Here is a 21,131-nt window from a genome sequence, read left to right as displayed (position 1 = left end):
AAATTATTTAAATTATTAAATTATTAAAATCCTTTCTCTGTGCCAGTGTTTCAGGTTAGGCCTCACTCAGGCCAGGCCAGTCCCTTCATGATTTAACATGGTCTTAATAAAAAAAAAAAAAATAGTTATGGCAGAAGAAAGATAGTCAACAAAGACAGACATTGAACACTCCTTAGTTTGATTCAGCTAAAGTGATGCTCCTTGCTTCTAATGATCAACCATCAGTGGGTAAACTTAGAGCAGCTAGTGGCTGCTATGTTGTTCTCAGGCAATTTGGAAGTCAATAGTTTAAGCCTTTAAGCCAAGAAAACCTTAAAGCTGGTTTTAATACCTTAAAAGGAAAAACTGACCTAACTAGAACAAAGACAAGAGTTAGGATAGTGCTGCTACCATAATCAGGCACTGCAGAACTTACAGGATAAGAATAAACATAAAGAGAATCATTAAAGACACACACACACACAAAAAGTTAAATAAAAAGTAGTTTGAGAGAGAGAGAGAGAGAGAGAGAGCACTAGCAATTGGGGATTAGGAAAATATAGAAGATGGTGCTTCAGTTGTGTCTTGAAAGAAGAGATTCTATAAGGCAAAAGAGAGGAGTCCTTGCCAGGTATAAGGGGCAGCCAGTGCAAAGGTGAACAGAGGGTAACAGAGAATCCTTTCCTTCTTAATTTTAGGTCAGAGAAAGAAGTAGCATTATCTTTACCAATGTCAATTCCTTGATTCCATCCCACGCTCTTCATCCCCTTTGAGCAACTGTTCTCTCTTCCTATTTTCAACTTCCCTTCTGTCTCCAAACATGCTAAGGTCTCTGCCATAGTTAAATACAAACACAAACAACACAGACAGACAACTTCCCCCACCCCCCCCATACACACATACACACCCATTTGATCCACTCAAGCTATGGTACTGCATTTCTCCTTGTTTTCATAGCCAAATTCCTAAAACAAAACAAAAAACCTAGTATACATTTCTGCTTCCAAATCCCCAAATAGGTACTAAATAAATGTTTGATGCATGATTGATTGGAAAATATGCTGTCCTTTCTGTATTGCAAAAAGTTAGATCCCTCAAAAGAAGGAGGTGCCACAGCCCTGTAAAAACAGTGTCAGGAATGTTCAAATTTAGAATGTGCTGAAGTTGTCTGGGAAAATTAAGAATAACAAATAGTCATTAAGTCATATTAAGAAGAGAAAAGAAGATTTTAAAAAGGAAGAGGCCTGTCCCTCATAATGGGGGTGACAAGGACAGCAGAGAGTAGGAAAAATTGCTCAATTCAATTTCAATTCAATTTTCTTGAATAATGAGAAACCCTGGATCTGAAAGAATAAATTTAGAATAATTAATGGATATATGATGTTCAAGGTAAAGAAGAAGATGGTAAGACTGAACCTAGGAATCCTCAGTAAGTTCAAGTCTCATTGTCCAAATGAACTAAATCATCAGTACTAGCTGCACTTAGAGGTCACTTAAGGATATAATAAAGAATAGGAGAAATACCAAAGAATAAAAAAAGGCTGTAATTTTCACAAAAATAGAATACAATCACATCCTAAAACAAGATAAATCCAGGTTACAAGAATTTGATTTTATGAGAAGTTTCACTTACAAATCTCTCTTTTAGCTTGAAATGCATTTATTTGCATTTAGTAGGATGGATCTTGTGTACAACTGAGCATCAGAAAATCAACAGTTTTCTGTGAGTAGTCCATGTTACATTAAGTTCTATTCTCAGAATACTCACTGTTTGCTTGTATATAATAGCGATAATCTACTGCATCATGCCTTTTACAAAGATGTGCTAAAATTACTCTTTGGATGCTTTCTCATTTTGTTTTCTTTTCCAAAGAAAGTAAATTTGTTCAATATGATATCATTTGTATTGTTTTCATTATTTGCGCTTTATTGTTGTTGGGTTGGGGTTTTTTTGCATTAAAAATTCACTTTATAAATACTGAATATAAATGGATATTAATTTTTGAAAAAAACATTTGTTCCAATGAAATGAATGGCAATTAGTTTTCTACTTACAAGAGATTTCCCTTAAAAAGATTTTTAAAATAACAAGGTAGGAGATTATAAAATGGAATTTGTGAACTATAAGCCATTAGATTTGTTTTCAACTCCAATGAAAAAAATTAAGATGTTATTAAAATCTTTCCTTGTTCTTAAAAAATGCTTCCCCAGATCTTACTATCCTTTCAAACTATTATCCTATACTTTCTTTCCTTTTCTCAAATTTCTTGAAATAGCTATCTAGATACACTTCTTTCAATTTGTCTCTGTTGACACCTCAGTCCTTTGAAATATGACTTCTCATCCCATCATTCAATTAAAATTACTCTTTCCAAAGTTATAAGGATCTCTTAATTGCCAGATTTGAGTTTTTCCCCTCAGCCTTACTAGTTCTTAATCTATTTGATGCCTTTGAGACTATATCAAATTTATATGTGTTTTTTTATAACACTTGTTTTTTCCTCATGAAGATGCAAACTCACTACATATACAGATTGATTCATATTTATATCCCCAGAGCCTGGCACAGTGCCTGGCATATAGCAGGTGCTTGATAAAAGACTTGTTAATCCACTGACAAAAGGCTAAAGGTTAAAGAGAAATGTTTTTTGGTTTTTTGGGGGTTTTTTTTTTGGTTTGGCATGCCAAACCAAATTTTTTAATTTGGCTTTTTTTTTTAAAATAATAGTTTCTTAAATTTTCAAAATATATGCAAATGTAGTTTTCAACATCCATCCTTGCAAAATCTTGAGTTCCAAATTTTTGTTTGTTCTTCCCTCTCCATCTCCTCCTTTCCCTACACATTAAGTAACCCAATATAGGTTAAACGTGTATAATCCTTCTAAATATATTTACACATTTATCATCTGTGCAAAAAAAATTCAGATCATAAGGAGAAAAAATGAGAAAGAAAAAAAACAAACACAAGGAAACAATAACAAAGACAAAAAAACTATGTTGTGATCCACATTCAGTCTCCATAGTTTTCTTGCTGGGTGTAAATGGCATTTTCCATCAGAAGAGAAAGTTTTCATATACACAAACATATTTATAGCAGGACAAGACAATCAAAGTATAAGACTATAATTGAGAAATGACTAACCATACCCATGGGTCTATGAATTCAATGGAATGTTATTGTTCTTTAAGAAATGATAAAAGATTAAGAATATAGAAAACGAATAGTATCTCATTTAGAAAACAAATAACTTATAAAACAAACCAAAGAGAGATAATTTAAGAAATATTGGTTAACCTAAAAATTATAACCAAATAAAAATACTAAATATAATATTTCAAGAAATCTTAAAATTGCCAAGATCTCTTAGAATTCAAGGGCAAAGTATAAAGAAATAATCTATCAGTCACCTGCTGAAAAGAAACTCCCAGGAACAAATACAGAACTTGTGGGGGGGGGGTGAAAAAAACATCATAAGTACCTAAAGAGAAAGAATTCAAGTTAATGTACCAAGAAACCACAATTAGGCTTACAAAAAAAATTAGCAGCCATTACTAGAACCAAAGATCATGGAATATCTTGGGCCAAGAGCAAGAGATATAGGCTTACAGAAAAAGTGGACTTTTATAGAAATAGATCAATAGATAGAAATAGATATCCCTGATTAAAACATCAGAGACAAATAGAAACTTTGAAATGCAAAAGAGTAATCAAGAAAAACATAAAAGGGTAAACTACAAGTGGATAATCAAAAGAGACTTTACATAAACCACTTAGATTCTAATAGATGGAAAGGAGATATGAGAGAACGAGAAAGATACAAGCATTTCTTCAGAATCCAAATGTTATCAATGAGTCAAAATAAGACAGAGGGCCTAGAAGTGATTTTGTTATGTTTTGATTATTTTAAAAGAAAGTAAAGATAGGGTTAAAAACAAAACTATCCCAATCCATACAAATATTACAATAGATTCAGACAAATCTCTGACAAAATGCTCTAAAATCCTATAACATATAAGCAATGAAACGGTATTATTTCATATAATAAAATTATCCTTAAAAGCAAGCATCATATGCAATAGGGATGCACTAGAAACTTTTTCAACGAACATATGACTAAAGCAAGGATGTTCACTCCTTCTAGTATTTCACACGTTCTAGAAAGCCTAGCAATAGCAATAAGACAAAGGAGTTAAAAAGATGAGATAAAACTTCCTATTTGCTTAACACATAAAAGTTTTATTTAGCAAATCCTAGTGAAGTAACAAAGATACCAACTGAGACAGTTAATAGCTAAAATTGTAAATTATAAAATAAGCCCACAAAAACCAGAAGCATTTCTATATGATAACAAAATTCAAGAGGTAGCAATAGAAAGGGAAATCTCATTCAAAAAAACTAGAAAATTAATAAAATATTCATCTCTTTACATAATAAAGTATATATAATACTTTTATGGATTTAATGACAAAGTGTTCATTAAAGAAATAAAGAATTTTAATAGCTGGGGGCATAGTCATTGATCATGCCTGGGTGATAACAATGTACTAAAAATGAAAAAGGCTAACAATGTAAATACACAAATTTAATGTTATACCAATCAAACCATCAAAAGGTTAAATTATAAAATGTTACAAAATTATAACAAAATTTATTTGGAAAAGCAAAATGTCTGGAATATCAAGGAAAATAATGAAAAAAAAAGTTGGAGATAAAGGGGGCATAGCATTTCCAGATTTAAGACTACATTATAAACCAGCAGTCATAAAAACCATTAGGTACTGGTTTAAAAAAAGAGAAATACATAAATGTAACAGAGAAAATAAGGGGAATCAAGGCAAGGGGGAGGAGGGGGAAAGGCAAGTATGTAATAGCCCAGGGTTGGACAAGCAAAAAAAGAAGGTACTTATGAAAAAATTTCTGATTTGATTAAAAATGCAGGGAAAATTAAAAACCAGACTGGTAGAAATCAGGTTTATATCAACATCTGACAACATTCTACAATAAATTCAAAATTGACACCTGACCTCAGGATTAAAGATCATATAAAAAATTAGAAAGACAGATCATATGCCTTTCACAGCTGTGAAAAGAAAAGATATTATTAATCCAAAAAGATAATTTTGATTACACAAAACTTAAAAGTTTCTGAACAAACAATATTAATGTATCTAAGATCAGAAGGGAAACAGTATTATGGGGATGGGAAATCTTTATGTAATTTTAGATTTGGTATTCAAGATGTATGTATGTGTGTATGAGTTACATTGTGTGTATATACTATATATAATTGTATATGTAATAATTATAATTACATATGTATATTATGTATTGTTTGGATACTCAAACTAGGGACACATGAATCAGAAAATGATGAATACTGTTGTTGTTATTTTTTAATATCCTAGCTAACAAAAGACCATCCGAACAAGCAGGTTAGGAAGCTTAGAAAGGCTGTCTCAATTCATTTTATGATGTCATGAATGCAAGACACCCCAACACATGAAGCATTAAGTCCTGAAAAACGCCATCCTGTGTACCTATGGCTTGTTTTGAGTACTATAGATTCAGGAATTTAAAAACTTGATGGAGCCTTTTTTTTTTTAAATTAGATTCTTAACTCCATGGGAGTAGGAAATTGGTTTCATTCCTTGTATTTAGATGTCAGCCTCTAGCACAGTAACAGGAACTTCATTAGTGCTTGTTGATTATTTTGCCAGTAGGCCTGTGAAGAGTCAATGGACACCTGTGGGGCACATGAATGATTATTTTTTCTAGATTATGCTAATGCAGAGGAAATCTTTCCTGATATCATTAGCTGTGGGTACCAACTTTCTCAAACTAATTAAATTTTATATTTATTCTTCATATACTTGAATATGACATTACCCTGTATAGACAATAATATCTTTCAGGATAAGGACTGTTCCATTTCTGAATTTGTTTCACCAGTGCTGCTTGTTACATACTGGATCCTTCACTGATGCTTAGGTTCTTAGAATGTTTCTAAAAGCTTAGTTACGGTCATGAGTGTTGGTTCTCATATTTACGAGAACAGGTCTAAGGTTAATAAACTATATGACAACTCAAGCCTCTCTCCCACTTCCCTCTTCAACCAATTATAATGTTTAAACATTTTAAAAGATAAATCTGAGAGAGGAGGTAACAGTTACATCTTGCTTCCTCACCAGTTTCTAGCCTACAATTCCAAGGAAACAAGACAAACAAACAAACAAACAAACAAAAAACCCTGACATACAGGGATTGGATATTTCTTAGATAAAAGTAACAGCTAGGAAGCCATTCTTGGTGATTGACACCATTGTCAGTATTCTATAACACCTGTCTATCAACCTTTCTGAATCTTTGTTTATTTCTAAAGACAATTTCTCAATATTTGGATATGTAAGTCTTGTAGAAGAGCTCTTTTTCTCCTTCCCTAGTATAGATACAAATTCACCACAAAATCACTCATGAGGAAAGGCAATGATAACAAATATATAAATGAAAATAATTTTAATAGTATTTTATTTATCCAAATATATATATAGTTTTCAACATTCATTTTTGTAAATTTTTGGGTTCCAATTTTTTTCTTTCCTTCCTTACCTCCCTCTTCCCCAAGACAGTAAGCAATCTGATATAAGTTACACATCTACAATCTTTTTAAACATTAAAGTAATTAAAACTTAATCATTTTCATTTTTTAAAATAATCCTACAAACTATTCCAAGGAAATCACAAGTTCAAACCTTATCCCAAAGATCTAAGAAAATAGCACTAATTTATACAGCAATATATATTTTTTAATATAAAGTATTCTTTAAGATGAAATTAATTATATCAGGATTGTGAAAATAGTTCAACATTAAGAAAATCACATAAAGCAACCAAAAATCACATGACTATATAAATGTAGGAAAAAAAGCTTTTGAGAAAATAATGCATTAAATAACTTATATTAAATTCAACAATCACCTATTAAGTGCCTAAAATGTACAAGATATTATGATAGTGCTGAAGATACAGAAAAAAATTAAATCATCATTGAGTTTACATTTTAATGGAGGGGAGATGTAAAGCATGAACACACATCAATAAATGTCAAGAATATAGAAACTAATTTCAAGAAAGAGAGTAGTAGTAACCGAGAAGAACTTAAAGTCCTAGTGTGCCTTAGTCATGTTTTAAAGAACAAGAAGATAGTATACATTTCATAATAGAGGAAAGGATTGAAGGGAGATCACTTCTGCAAAAACACTAAAGCTAGAAATAGGACTGCTAAGAGAAATAAGAGCAGACCAGTTTGTCTAGAACAAGAATATGTATGAAGAGAAGTTACTATAAAATAAAATTAGAGAGGAAGAAAGGAAAGGAAACAGGTATTTATTAAATGCCTATTATGAGAAGTGCACTTAACAAATAATATCTCATCTGATTCCTCCAACAATCCTGGGAGAGTTCCAATTCTTACATCCTTTAGTACTTTGTCCTTTATCCCATTCATTTTTCTCTCTCCAATTTCAATGCTACAACTACACAATTCAACTCTAAACAGTTCTCTTCTATACTCAAATCCCTAGCCCTCTAGTACAATTCCTGCTGATCCCTTGTCAAGTTTAATTTCTGAATTATTCTCATTTTCTGACATCCCCATTCCTCTTCATGAGCTACTGAATGAAATCACAAAAATACAATGACGAGTTACATTAAAAATTTATGCTAATTAACCAACTTTAACTGGGCCCCTCATTGTAGCAATACAATTAATCCTTTTATTATTTCTGTATAAATAATACAGAGCTCACTCTCCACAGAGACTCGTATTAGCTGTGTGATCCTGGAGAAGTTACTTAACCCTGTCTGCCTCAGTTTCCTCTTTTGCAAAAATGAGGTGGAGAAGGAAACAGTAACCACTGTAGTATCTTTACCAAGAAAACTCCAAATGAGGCCATGAAAAATGGGACATGACTGAACCATAACAGTCACCCTGGGGGAATACAGACATCAGTGAAATTAAAGATCATTGAAATGCATCCTCTGTAATGGGCTGAAGCTGAGCAGATACACTGAAGTCCAAGCACTTGAGGCTAATTAGTAATTGGACAATGCTCTATTAATATATGCTTGGAGAAAGAATGGCCCCGCCCACTCTGTGCAAGTTTGATGTGTTGTATAGGAGATTGCTAGAAGATTTGGTGGGTGGAGTGTGAGAGCCAGAGGCACTGGACACTGCCCTTCCGGTGGGTTATAAAACCTGTTGGCCGGAGCCAGTGCATCTTTGTCAAAAATCAAGAAGTTAATAATATAAAGGGCTAGATTTAGAAGTTCTCTGGTTATCTGTGGCAATTGCTAATTAGCCTCAAGTGCTCAGACCTCAGTGCATCTGCTCAGCTTCAACACATTACAATCCTCTTTTTATATCTTTCTTGACCTCTCGGGAGTTATTGACACTCAATTACTCCTAAGCCTTGATACTTTGCTCTCTAGGTTTTTGAGATATGGAACAGCTTCATTCATGTCACCTGTGATAATTGTTAGGAGTTCCCCAGCCTCCATCCTAGGCCTTCTTCTATTCCCCTGTATAGTATTTTACTTGGCAATTTCATCAGCTCCAATGGTTTAGCCATCATCTCTCTCCATAGATGACTATTAGATTCTACTTGACCAGCCGTAATTTCTCTTGAATGACCTCATGACCTCCTCCCCATACATCCTAAAACATCCCCTTTTTCTAACTTCCCCAATGCTGTGGGGAGTACCACATTCTTGCTCTTACCAAAGCTCTTAACCCAGTATTCCCCTCTACTTTTCATTTTCTCTTACCATAAACTCCAGCCCCTTCCTGCCAATCAGTGTCAGGGTCTGTCATTTCTACCTTAACGTGCTCTCTTCTCTCCTATGACATCACATCCTTCCACATGCAGGCTCTCATTACAGAATGCTTGAACTACTTCAACAGCGTTTTCTTTGATCTCCTAGTCTCATGCTGATATGATACTTTTTCATGTTATAATAGTCCAACAACATAACAACCCAAACTCATAAATATCAAGGGTGAGACTCTCAGAAAAGTTACATGAATTCTGTGAAGTCATGCAAATGATAATTATTCAAGACAAGCCTCAAACAAATTTCTTTTGATTCCTTTATTGCTCCTATGTGTCACATTCATAGATGCATAATAAACTCAGTCCACTGCTAAAGAGCTTTAATTCTATCATTTAGAGGGCTGAGTTCTAGTCCCAGTCCTACTACTGATTACTTCTATAATTGACTCCAATTAGTTCTCTACTCAGTTGCCAAAGTGATTTCAAAAAGCTCAGATATGCCATTATCCCCTACTCAATAAACTCCAGTGGTTCCCAGTTACCTCTGTGATTAAATAAAATGTCCACTTTTAAAGTCCTTCATAACTTGATCCCTTCCTACCTTTTCAGTCTTTTTACAACTTATTCCCTGCCAAGAATTCTGTGATTCAATGGCACTGGCCTCCTGGCAACTCCTCCATCTTCTGCCTTCAAGTCTTAGGCTGTCCCCTGAAAAGGAAATCAGTATTGATTACTTGGATTTATTTTTAATTTGATTATGGAATTAGGAAAAAAAAAATTTCTTTCTTTAGAAAAAAATAATTCCTTTTTTTTAGGGGAGGAACTTCTTTAAGCCAAATAGGTATTTCTCCTGTACAAATTTTTTTTTTAATATGATTTAGTAGAGAACCTAGAAGTATAATTCTTTAGTAGGGATTTTTTCTAAATAAATTTAAATCAAAAAAAAAAAAAAAAAAAGAGAGAAAGAACAGGAAGAAAGATTTTGCTAAATTGTATCTATCTTAATACACACACACACACACACACACACACACACACACACACAGACACTTTAAATAGGTGAACCCAATAGGCAAATAAGAATAAAGCAATTTTAGACTGCTACTAAATTACATTTTTTATTGATAAGATCATAAAGATATTAACAGAAACAATAAACAGAAGAATTAATCTTAAACGAACCTAGGACCCAAGCATATAACTATCATTAATTGTATAGTTAATAGAGAAGACAAGTAACATCCTAACTTCAAAATCTGGAAAAAAATTTAGAAGTTGAGGCCTGATTTAATGTTGTGCCAAGTCTATAACATGTTCTACGTATGTCCGTTTTATAAATGATAGAACTGAATTTAAGAATGGTGGGTTTCTTTCTTCATATAAAAAAAGAACCTGACACAACTAAGAAAATCTTTAAGAAAATGGGAAATCTGTGCTGTCTTATCTGCCGGCAATGTTTCCAAGCATTTGTTTTAATCTAAATTTGTGCTGTCTTCTCTGCTGGCAATTTTCCAAGCATTTTTTTTTTTTAAATTGTTTTGTTTTGTGCTCTAATAAATGAAGGAGAAAAGATTGTTTAAAAAAAAAAAAAGTAAAACTTTGCAAAAAAGTTTTCAAAGAAATTTCTCCTCTCTCTCTTTATTTCCAACTGGCCACAGTAGAGGTTGCAGCAATGAAAAACCAATAAAAAATAAATATACAGACTAAATTTGTTATCTTCTAGAAAATTCAAAAATTATGATTTGAAAAATGTTATGAAGCATTTTGATGAGCCTTTAAGTTACATGCAAACTTCAAAAAGTCTAATGAAAACAATAATTAGATAAGTTATTCTATAAATGAAACTTTAAAATACTTTGGCTTATTTTAAAACTGCAGATTGAATTTTAAGGACTGTTTTATTAGTAACATTATCTGTTCAGGAGAAACAGGGAAATGAGATTAAGTAAAATTCATAAAGTGTTAAAATAACAACAACTTAGGAAATTAGTAAAAGAAATTAGGTTAAGACTTGTGTAAATTTAAATAATTTGACAACTTGAGAGAGGGGAAAAAACAAAACAAAACAAAGAAAAAGAAAGTGAGAGATATTTGCTAAACCCTATGCAGTTTTTGTTAGCCAGTGTGAGTCTGAAGTTTTGGCTGAAATTCTGTGAAACTGATTTTGACTTTAGTGTAGATCAAAGATATAGTTAAAAACTGTACTTAAAGTTGGGACAGATTTTTTGAAGAGAAGTGTGAATTTTATTATCAGAAGGTAGAACAGAAAAATTTTAGACTATCTTCATATTCCAAAAGAATAAAAGTAAATGGAGAGTTGGGATTTCTTTTCCTTTGTGACCTGACTTTTCTTGTGTAGCATGATAAATCTGGAACTATGTTTAGAAGAATTATACATATAGAGAAGAAATATACATAGTTATACAGAAACTATACTGGATTACTTGCTGTAGGGAAAAGCAAGAAAAAAATTTGGAACACAAGGTTTTCCAAGGGTGAATAGTGAAAAACTATCTTTACATGTATTTTGAAAATAAAAAAAGTATTATAAAAATTAAAATAAAGTAAACTTTCAGAACCTGAGGAGAAAAAAAAAATCCTGGCATATGATAAACACTACATAAATGAACAGTTGCTACCTACTTAATTGACTTTAATTACTCCACACTGGATAATTCTATGCTGGGTTTTGGTTCCACTGTATGCGATTAATAAAACACCAAAATAATAAATGATTTTCCCTGTAACATAATTTTTAAATGCACTCCACCAAATTATTATCATTTGAATTGTACTATGCTTCATGTTTTAAATATTTTATATTGATTACACAAAAATAAGTTAATCATAAATGTACCTGTTATAGAATGTGACAAATTTTGAAAACTTAATATTTAATGAGGTTCTTTTGTTTTAAATTAAGAAAATAATATTGATGATGATAGTAAAAAACTTACAGTTGGGGTAAAAAGCATGGTAAAAATCCTCTGAAGAGAGCTTTGTTTATGAAATTCCTTAGGATCAGTCCTGCTGAAGGTATTAAGAAACTCTATAGTGTTGTAATTTAAGGAACTTCCCAAGTAGGAAATGATTTTCTAGGGATCAAAAGAAATCAATTAATATTGATCACTTTTATTTTTAGTTTGATAACAGGATTAAACTCCTTTCTTTAGGAAAAGTGAGCCCTAACAGCTAAGCCAGACTAACAATAGTAGTTCCTTAAATCTAAATTATCTATAGATTTAGTGAAGAGATTGAGACAACTTCATCATTTAGTAGCAGATAAATTAGAGTAAGACAATCAAACAATTATAGGATTAGCCTTTTTAAAGACTGTGTCCCTTTTCTAGCAGAAAAAGATGCTGTTTTCCTTTTTGGAAGATGGAGAAAGGATAGTCAGAGGTTAAGTTCCGCTTTCCAATATTAGGGTATACACTCCTTTTATTCTTGAGCTAGAGTCTAAATAATGGGATACTTAGAGCAATGAAATCTTCTAAGAAAGCTGGGAGGTGTGTAACTACTGACCACAAATTCCTCTTTCCCACAATGCTTTCTGCTTACAAAAGGTACCAATAGTAAGGTAAGGACTTCTGGGATAGGATAAGGAAAGCCTAGGAGAAGCTAAAAAGTCAGGTAACCTGCCTTGTCCAATTGATTCATGTTCAAAAAAAGTTTGTCATTTTAAAAATTTCTCTTTGTTATAAAAAATTTTGTAAGACACTCCTTGACACTGACCTCTAAGGAATCAGATGACCTAAATTAATATGTAAATCCTAACTTAGTAAATTAAATTACAGATGCTTGGTAACTTTGTCCTCAATTTCCTTTTTATTTCAGATAATTGATTTTAGCACTCATATACTTGAAATTCCCTCCCTCATTCTTTCAAGTCTTAGCTAATGGTCAACTTTCCACAATTAGTCTTTAGGCTCTTTTCCTTCTGAGACTACCCCAAATTTATCTGGAATACATCTTATATACAGTTCTGAGCTTGTTGAGAACAAGGGTTGGGTTTTTTTGCCTTCCTGTGTCTCCCCAGTGCTTAGCACATAAGAGATGCTTTATAGCTGTCAGCTGACTGAAATTAAGTATTAAGAGATTTAAAAGTTTAAATATAACAAAATAGTAACATAAGAAATTGTTAGTTGTGATTAATTAAAACTAGGCAGCTAACTGAGCCGGACTATAGAAAGGGCAAGAGCACAGATGAAGAGCTCACTGCGTAGAGAGGAAAAGGCATAAGGTCAGTTAGAGAAAGAAAAAAACAGACTATTCCTAATTTTTTTTTCTTTAAAGCTGGTGGCTTTATGTGAAAGAGCACTTTAAAATTAAAGCTCTGAAGAAATGTGTAGTAGTTATTGGTGTCATCACAAAAAATGTATTATATATTAGATACATACTTTTCAAAGAACATTAAAGAGATAAAGGTGACCTTAAAAGTTAATTTGTATGCATACCTTTTGATCCAGCAGTGTTACTACTGGGCTTATATCCCAAAGAGATCTTAAAGAAGGGAAAGGGATCCACATGTGCAAAAATGTTTGTGGCAGCCCTCTTTGTAGTGGCTAGAAACTGGAAATTGAATGGATGCCCATCAATTGGAGAATAGCTGAATAAATTGTGATAAATGAATGGTATGGAATATTATTGTTCTGTAAGAAATGACCAACAGGATGATTTCAGAGAGGCCTGGAGAGACTTATATGAACTGATGCTAAGTGAAATGAGCAGAACCAGGAGATCATTATACATGGGAACAAGATTATAAACTGATGGATGTGGCTTTCTTCAACAATGAGATGATTCAAACCAGTTCCAATTGTTCAGTAAAGAAGAGAATCAGCTACACCCAGAGAGAGAACTATGGGGAATGAGTGTGGACCACAACATAGCATTTCCACTCTTTCTGTTATTGTTTGCTTGCATCTTTGTTTTCCTTCTCAGATTTTTTTCTTTCTTTCTAGATCCAATTTTCCTTGTGCAGTAAGATAACTATATAAATATGTGTACATATATTGGATTTAACATATACTTTAACATATTTAACATGTATTAGACTACTTGCCATCTAGGGGAGGGAGTAAAGGGAAGGAGGAGAAAAGTTGGAACAAAAGGTTTTGCAAGGTTCAATGTTGAAAAATGCATATATTTTGTAAATAAAAAGCTATAATAATAATAATGATAATAAAAGAAAAGCAAATTATGCCCATTACATTTGCAAAAACTATTGGACAAATAAAGGCATAATATAAAAAAAAAGTTAATTTGAACATTTGTATTTGAGAATTCAGTTTCTTAATGCACATGATTCTAGTAAGACTAGTAATTGATATAAAATCTCCTGAGAATGATTATGATTACCCATAATCCTGAGTTGTAGATGTTGGCAAAGAGGCAATCGGGGAAAGGGACAAGGATTAATTCTGGCAGACGTAAAGAGGTCTATTTCAACTAGTGAAGTAGTTGTGCTGAAGGAAAAGTGGTGTAGGAGAGTTTGTTAACACTGAGAAAGCTTTGTGGGGGACTGGCTCCAAGTTCTTCATTCTTATTTTTCTTCTTTCTTTCTAAGCACATATTCTTATATTCTTCTGCTTTCCTTTAGATCTCCAATTGCTTTTTTCTTCACATTCAATACCAAACAGTTCTCCTATCTCACCAACTAGATTCTTTCTCCTACACTACATATTTAACTTGGTGTAGGAAGGGATAAAATCCATTAAAATAAGTACTGTTTTCTGAAATTTCTTATGGGACTTGGATTTTTTCCCATTCTTAGTAGTAAGTAAGCCTTGATATAAATATTAATATTAGTAATATGAATAACAAAAGGCTCCATACCTTCCCTTAATAGTATTTTTAAATGAACATTTTTCATCATTGTTCAAATGACTATTTAAAGTCAACTTGCATAAAATGAATTTATTTGTAAATAGGTCACTATTTAGTTCAATATTTGTCATCATTATTATAAATCTAAGATTCTAACATTTTTCAATTTGCTTGCAGTTAATTTCAGAAAAATAATACAAAGGAATAAAACTCCCAATCATTCAGAAATTATTTTCTGTGTTAAAAGAAATTACTATTTAATGATAAATGTGTGTTGACTGAACATTCAATTAAATAATCTTAATCTTATAAAATACTATCAAATCTGTTTTACAAAGATTTTCACCTTTATCCTAAGTAGTAAAGCAAACATTTACCTGCAACTTCATATTAAGGGAAAAGTTTATATCATAGCTGAGCTTTAAAAGTACAATATAATAGATTTTTATTAAAGTTTTTATCCTTTTGTATTTCCCAGAGACCTGCTTAGAATAATAAAATTTCCCCAAAGACTAAGATGTTAAAATTAAGCTGAAAGGTAAAAAAAAAACCACAAGAAAACTTTAGAAAATTTATATTTAGTTTGCAAAAAAGTTCAAACTTTTGTCAATGATTTACTCTTGAATGATTCTGCTTGATGCTTTCTCAATAAAATACCATGCAAGATCCAGTTTTTGAAGACCATGAAAAACCAAAGTATATGATTTGGATTCAGAAAAAAATAGCAACCATGCTTACTTGCTTACACATATAAATATATATATATATATTTCTATAAATAAAAAAGTATATATTATACATATATATTTCTATAAATAATATATATATATAAAATAAGGTTTGAATAAGTTCTGAGGAGATATTGTGAATTCCTCAAGTAAGTTATCAAACTTTTTTCCCTTACCCTCCCCACCAACATAATCCTACAGCAAAACATTCAGTACTTTTTTGGGGGGGGGAGGGGAGAAGTTACTCAAGGGAGAAGAGGGAAGCTGTCTGAAACTCCTTTTTAATTCCTATAGGGAACTCCAGGTATGAAAATTCCTTCTCCTTTAACGTAGATAAGCAATTATTAATTTATAACATTGCCTGACACTCATGAGTTGGCAGGTTCTTTTTGACTCCAAAACCAACTGTAGCTTTGCAGCTATCCACAACAAAATGCACCTGCCCTGGGTACACCCCCATGGTCACTATTAACAGCATCATCCTTCTGTGCATTGTAAGCACCTTAAGAGTCAGGACTGTGTTTCTTTTTATTATTAACGGTATCCCTAGCACTTATCACACAATCCTGGCAAAGTAGGTGCTCAGTAAATGTTTACTGGACAATCCTATCCATAAAACCACCAACTTTTCTTAAAACGGTAAGGATTCCTGCCATTTGGGGGAGGGGGTGGGGTGGGTAAGAGGGGAAAAATTGGAACAAGAGGTTTGGCAATTGTTAATGCTGTAAAGTTACCCATGCATATATCCTGTAAATAAAAGGCTATTAAATAAAAAAAAGGTAAGGATCTCCCAAATACAGACGTCTTGAAAAAAAATTATTAAACCTATCATTAAATAAAAACAAAACATGTAAACAATTACGTGCTTACAAACGTAACTAGCAATAGGACCTCAAGTTGTGTTTTTTTTTCAAGTTTTCTTAAAAATAACATGAAATGATTTCATAGGATAGCTATTAATCAGTAAGGGAGATTCATTGCTTCTAAAGCTAACTTCAGAAGTACACAGATGGCTTTGGGGGACAAAGTGGGAGTGGGACTGGTGAAGCCCCCTCTCCCATGAATCCAAGTCATTTGCATATCATGGCATCATCTCTCTGATGTTATGGTCCTCTTCGAGAACGAAGGGCAAAAAGGCACATTAAGCCAACCGAACTTTTCCCTAAGTGAGACTTCACAAATCTTAGCGGGGCACACGACCGCGCCCGGAAGTCTGATCCAAGTTTCAGCCGTGTCCGGCAGGCGATAGAATTACTACGCGGCCGGACGAGGCACCGCACGCACGCACGCACGCTTTGACCCGCACAACAACTCTGGGTGAGTGAGGTATCCCACCCCTACAACTCGCCGCTGCGCGCGGGGAGGAGGGGGCGGCATCCACGCGGATGGCAGGGGCTCACTCAAGAGTTCACACTTCTTTCTCCCGGGGAGGGAGAGCAGGGGGTTAGAAATAGTTCAGTCTCAGCACCTGAAAACTGGGCAGCTTCCAGAATTGGGAGCCTCTGACAGATGAAGTCCTCTTTCAGCGCAAGGACTCTTGGGAATGGGTCCAGCAGATACCTAGGAGTGGCCTCGGATTCAAGCGGAGGGGGATGGGCAGCGGCGGCCTATCCCGGAAAACACAGCCGAGCATCCACATCCCGGGAGCGAGGGGGGCGGGCACAAAGCTCGGTCCTACCAACGCAGCAGAGCCCGGCGGGGGATCAGGGTGGGTGGAAATACGGAAAATACCACTCTTGGGAAAGGGGAAAGAACTTCCTTACATTGTAGGTAAACAGAGGCTCGTTGAACCTCCAGGGGGCGTAAACGCCGCTCGAAAAAACTAAGTAGTTTTCAGGAGACGCCTATTACCTTTCCCAGTCTTGGCTATCAAAGCTGAGCTCCCAGAGCGGCACGTCGGAAGATCGAAACAGAAGCCGAGAAACGACAAGCAGGTCCACTAGTTTGGGAATTCTAGGGGAGGATTTCCCGCCGCTCGGGCGTAACCCCGGAAATAGTTACGGAGGCTTCCGGGTGGTTGTCACTGACGCTCCCACCTAGTCGCTAAGGAGGATAAAGCTGCTCCAGGACCCTGGGGGCTGGGGAGGGTCAGGAGGGTAAGTGATTGGCGCTTATCTGCGCTTTCCCAGGCGGTCTGGTACTCTCGGGCTTGGCTCTTTTGGACGGGACTGGACTGCAGGGTCAGGGCATGCTCGCCCTGAAGATCCCAAGTCAGTCAGCGAGCATTAATTAGGCGCCTACGGTGTGCTAGGGACTGTGCTAAGATGCTCCTCTTTAGCTATCATATAAGGATCTTCCTGCTCCTCTTTCACTCGGCTGATAGGAAGCTGCTTTAGTCTCCCGCTCCTTCCCCCCAGCCAAGTATTGATGTTGGTGTAGTCCGTCGCTCTGGGACACTTCCACGTCCTTTTCACCTACTTGGTGTCTCCGAGGGGCGCTCCTAGAATCCCCTTCTCCCCACCCCTCATTTCCAGTCTCTGTATCCTGTTCTCCGCTTTTGCAGACATCCAGACTCATCCAGATGGTCCCTGGTCCTCCGGACCTCTCCATCTGCATCCTCACTCCATCTGACTAGGTGCAGTTGCCCACGCTTACCGAGAGGAGCGCTACCCTTGGGGCTGGGTGCTAATGGGACATTTTAGGGGTGCCGGCTAACATCGGCATGCTCTCTCTGTAGGATATTGGGGCCCGTTTGTGACCGAGGGGGCCCTGGTATCCTGGGTGCACTTTTCAGTTCTTTATAAAATGGCCTTTTCCACTTTAGGGTGAGTTCTAATAAAGCAAGGGAACTCGTATAATTTTCGGCGTGTGTTTTAAAGGTTAATCTTAACACTTGGAAACTAGAAATGTAGAGATTATACTAAAGGAAAAGAACTTTTGGAAAAGAAATCTGCACTTCAGACTTTATAGGGGAGCTGAGATCTGAGGGAAGCTCATGGATTAGGATTTAGAAAGCAAGGGTGATTATAAAGCAAAATGCTTCATTCATTTGCGAATTTGAATCGTTTTAAATTTATAGTTAATACATTAATGAAGTGTTGTGAGTATTCTGTCTTTTATGCAGCTCATTTTCTATATAAAAGTAAGACTATTCTAGCCATCATGATTTATACCTAGGTGTCTAGCTCCATAAAGGGGACCAAACAAATTCTCATGATGCTGAATCACTGAATAGAATTTCCAGAGATTATGCCCTTCCCAACTACAGGCATGGTGATGGACTGAATGTCTGACATTAGCCTATTTATGTGGAGAAGTTCATAAGATTTCCTTCAGGTGATAAACTTTTCAGTTACAAGAATATTCCAACAGAGATTATGATCTGTGTCTGGAGGGAAGACCTGGGTAAGAAGGAAGTCATGGATCTGTCAAGTATGAGTAAAAGAAAAAAGGCAAAATATTAAAAGTAGCGAGCATAGAGCAGGAAAAAAAAGACCTGAATTTCAATCCTAATTATGTTATTGACTGTGGGCAGTAGTTTCCAGACTATTTTCCTCATTTATAAAAGAAAGGAGTTGGACTTGATGCCCTTAATGATTCCTTACAACTTTAAATTCATGATCCTTTGGCTCATGCAACTAACCATTAGACAAAAGCCCAATTGCCCATTCATCAGCGGTAGTATGGCATAAAAGACAAGCAACCTAAGTCATAAGACCTTCATTCTAGTCTTCATGTTTAACACAAATTAGCTGCGTGAACTCAACTTTACACAACTAGTTTTATGTTCCTACTGCATCTCAACAAGTCATTTCTGTGATATAATCATGGTCAGCCTTGGTTAAATAGGGTTGGAACTCTACTGATTTTCATGTCTCATGTAAGAGAACCTTTTCCAACATTAGTGCAATTGCTCATTTTTCTAATTCTTGTACTCAGATGAAATAATTTGTATCATTTATTAACAAGTATTTATTAAATACCTGCTATGTGCTAGGCATGATAGGTTACTGAGAAATAAAGACAAAAATGTAATAGTCCCTGTGCTCAAGAGAGTTATTCTATTGTGGAGATGATATACCTCAGTAGGATTTTATGCAAAGTAATTTTATCAGGAAGGCAGTAGCAACTGGGATATCAGGAAAGGCCTCCCATAAATAGAATAGGAGCTGAGCTTTGAAGGGAGGTAGGAATTCTAAAAGGCTTATGTGAGTAGGCAGAGTACCTTCTTGGGTGAGTGGTAGTTTATCACATTGACTCCTCCTTTGGTTGCCTTCATCTATTTTCTCCCTGCCATTTTTTAGAGGGTTTTTATAGGTCCAAAAGGATAATAGAATTGCTGAATTTCAGAATAGCCCATAGAGTCCAATCCATAGATGAAAAAAGAATTCTCATTATAGCATAAGCTTCAAATGGCCAAACAACTTTTCTTTGAAAAACTTCAGTAAAGGTGATTCACTATTTTCAAAGACTATCCCATCTATTTTCAATAACTCTCATTGTTGTGGTGTTTTTCTTTATGGTTGGTTGAACCTGATTTTGCCTTTTTGTAACTTCTACTCATTGTTCCTAGTTCTAGCCTATAGTTACATCAAGACTAGTTGACTCTTTCTTCCATATAATCCCTTCAGTTAGCATGCCTTTCTTGAGTCTTCTTTGCTGATATACTTCTTCAACTGACATATGAATTTGAGGTCCTTCACAATCATCTTCTGGAAACTTCATTGTCATTCTTAAATAGTAATGCTTCAGAATTAACAAAGCAAAGGATACCTGTCAGATCTTTGGAGAAAGGAGGAATTTGTGGCCAAAGAAGAGCTAGAGAACATTATGAAATGCAAAATGGATAATTTTGATCACACTAAATTAAAAAGGTTTTGCACAAATAAAACCAAGGTAGCCAAGATGATAAGAGAAAAAGAAACTTTTTTACAGCCAGTATTTATGATTAAGACTTCATTTCTAAAATATAGAGAGAACTGAGTCAAAGGATATGAAAAATTTTCAGATGACGAAATTAAAATCATTTGTAAACATGAAAAATGATCTAAATTACAATTGATAAGAGAAATGCAAATTAAGACAACTCTGAGGTTTAACTTCATACCTAAGTATTGGCTAAGATGATAGGAAAATATAATACATGTTAGAAGGGATGTGGGAAAACTGGGACATGAATGCATTGTTAGTGGAGTTGTAAAATGATGGAACCAATGATGGAACTATGCCTAAAGGATTGTTAAATTGTGCATACCCTTTGATCTAGCAAGATCTCTGCTAGGTCTGTATCTCAAAGAGATCATAAACAAGGGAAAAGGACTCATATGTGCAAAAATGTTTGTAGCAGTTTTTTTTTTTTTTTTAATAATGCAAGGAACTGGAAACTGAGTGGATGCCCACCAGTTGAAGAATGGTTGAATAAGTTATGCATATGAATGTAATGGAATATTATTATTATTATTAGTCTTTAAGAAATGATGAGCCAGGATGATTTCATAAAAGCCTGTAAAGATATGAACTTATGCTGAGTGAAGTGAGCAGAATTGGGAGAACACTGTACAAAGTAACAATGAATTATGATGGACTTGCTCTTTACAGCATTGCTGTGATCTAAGACAATTCCAATAGACTTGAAATAGACTATGCCATCCATCTGCAGAGAGAGAAGTGCAGAGACTGGTTGGTTTGTTGTTGTCCTTCATTCTTGAAGAGGACCATTACAGTCAAGTTACAATGTGTCCAACTATGGCAGACCATAACCAGCTTGGAATGATCTGTCCCAGGTCAATCACAAAAAATCCCTAAGAATATTTGGGGTGCCTTCTC

General features: G+C 34.6%; 2 protein-coding genes across 7 annotated transcripts in view; one reads left to right on the top strand and one right to left on the bottom strand.

Moving 5' to 3' along the window:
• Positions 1–17,331, bottom strand: part of SLF1 (SMC5-SMC6 complex localization factor 1) — a 90,157-nt gene extending 72,826 nt beyond the window's left edge. The window contains exons 1-3 of one of the 3 annotated variants that reach the window (XM_031949579.1): positions 17,217–17,331; positions 11,766–11,903; positions 9,410–9,516 (exon numbers count right to left, since the gene is read on the bottom strand). The gene's annotated coding sequence lies outside the window, so the exon portion shown is untranslated. Of the gene's footprint in view, positions 1–9,409; positions 9,517–11,765; positions 11,904–16,833; positions 17,051–17,216 lie in introns of those variants that run through there. The other 2 variants (XM_012541376.3, XM_031949683.1) reach the window with 2 other exon arrangements.
• KIAA0825 (KIAA0825 ortholog) overlaps positions 16,460–21,131 on the top strand; it is a 540,869-nt gene continuing 536,197 nt past the window's right edge. For 3 of the 4 annotated variants that reach the window (XM_023496065.2, XM_031949211.1, XM_031949248.1), the window contains exon 1: positions 17,360–17,461. The gene's annotated coding sequence lies outside the window, so the exon portion shown is untranslated. Of the gene's footprint in view, positions 16,683–17,359; positions 17,462–21,131 lie in introns of those variants that run through there. The other variant, XM_031949172.1, reaches the window with a different exon arrangement.

The sequence above is a fragment of the Sarcophilus harrisii genome, chromosome 1, assembly GCF_902635505.1.
Source record: "Sarcophilus harrisii chromosome 1, mSarHar1.11, whole genome shotgun sequence".
In the NCBI taxonomy this organism is placed as follows: domain Eukaryota; kingdom Metazoa; phylum Chordata; class Mammalia; order Dasyuromorphia; family Dasyuridae; genus Sarcophilus; species Sarcophilus harrisii.
The sequence above is the reverse complement of the archived record's forward strand: the minus strand, read 5'-3'. Positions and strand labels throughout refer to the sequence as shown.